The sequence below is a fragment of the Lynx rufus genome, unplaced genomic scaffold, assembly GCF_022079265.1.
Source record: "Lynx rufus isolate CCGP_SWC_20201006 ecotype Redwood Valley unplaced genomic scaffold, mLynRuf1.p SCAF_14, whole genome shotgun sequence".
In the NCBI taxonomy this organism is placed as follows: domain Eukaryota; kingdom Metazoa; phylum Chordata; class Mammalia; order Carnivora; family Felidae; genus Lynx; species Lynx rufus.
The window spans coordinates 46,407,571-46,409,383 of NW_025814828.1; positions in this window are offsets into that span (position 1 = coordinate 46,407,571).

Sequence of the window (1,813 nt, forward strand, 5' to 3'; positions counted from 1 at the left end):
GGTTGCAAAAGCACAGGAAAATCAGCCTCTCTCATTTTCACAGCCAATGGCTTTGGGATTCTTATGTGTCCCCTATGTGCTCCACTCTTACCTTTCTCTGTTTACCACTCTGCAGCACCTGTGATCCATTTTGCCCTCAAACCACATTATCACACTTCCTACCTTCTTTGAGGTGGCTTCTTTACCTTTGGTTTTGAAGTTTGTTCTGTTGATCTTCAGGTTGATTTCTGTGGTTTTTAGAATGTTTTCATAGTTATCTAGCTCTTTTCTAGGGATGAGAGGAGCCTAGAGTTCTCCTACTCTACCACCATTTTCTGGAAACACTACCCTATGTATTTAAATTGGGGCGTTTAGTACATTTACATTCAAAGTAATTATTGATGGATATGTATTTATTGACATTCTGTTACTTGTTTTATGTTTGTTCTTGTAGTTTTTCTTTGTTCCATCGTTTCCTTGCTGTCTTCTCTCATGATTAATTGGCTTTCTTTAGTGATATACTTTGACCTTTTCCTCATTTTTTTCCAGATATATTACTGGATTTTGATATTTGGTTAACATTAGGTCTGTATGTAACATCTTATGAATGTAGCAGTGAATGTTACGCTGATAGTTGCTTAAGTTTGAACACATTCTTTACTCATCTCTCCCCTACATTTTCCGTATACAGTGTTATTCTTTGCATCCTTTTATTTTGTGAATCCCCTGACATTGTTATAGGTATACTTATTTTTACTGATTTTGTGTTTCCTATTGTTCTTACTGATACTTATGGTCTTTCCTTTCAACTCAGAGTTCTCTTTAACATTTTTGGTATGGTTGGTTTTGTGGCCATTAATTCCTTCAACTTTTGTTTATCTGGGAAACTTTTTATCTCTCCTTCTACTCTGAATGATTACTTTGATGGATAGAATATTATTGGCTGTAGATTTTTTCTTTTGTCTCTTTGAATATGTTATTCATCCCTTCTGGAATGCAAGGTTTCTGCTGTGAAATGCTGATGGCTTTATGGGGTTTTCCTTGTGTGTAACTGTTTTCTTTCCTTCCTTTTAAAATTGTCATTTTAATTACTACGTGTCTTGGACCTATTTAGGTTGGTATTGTTGGACTTTTTGTTTTTCTGCCTCCTGGATATGAATTTCTGTTTCCTTCCCTAGATTCATGACATTTTCAGACATATTTCTTTAAATATATGTTCTCCTTTTGGAGATCCCTATAGTGCAAATGTTATTACTCTTGGTGGAGTCACTGAGTTCCCTAAGTATGTTCTCATTTTGCATCATGCTTCTTTTTTCTCTCTCACCTGCTCAGCCTGATTACTTCCCATTATTCTGCCCTCCTGATCCATTATTCTGTTTCTTCTTGTGTGCTATTTTATTTATTGTCTTCTTCATCTCTGATTGGTTATTTTTATCTTTGTTAAGGATCTCAATGATGTTCTCCATTCTTTCTTCTGTCTAGTGGGTATCTTTATGATCAACACATTAAATTCTCTAACTAGGGGCACCTGGGTGTCTCAGTCAGTTAAGCAACCAACTCTTGATTTTGGCTCAGGCCATGGTCTCACGGTTTTTGGGTTTGAGCCCTGTATCGCGCTCTGCACTGACATGTGGAACCTTCTTGGGATTCTCTCTCTTCCTCTCTCTCTGCCCCCCCCCCCGCTTGCTCTCTCTTTCTCTCTCTCTGTCTCTCTCATCAAACTTCAGGGTGCTTTCCCTGTGCTGTCCTCTAAGAAGCTTCCATTTGTCGGAGGGGCCTTCAGTCAGACCAGCTGTCTGCCCCCCCAACCCACTGCTGGGCCACTCTCTGACTG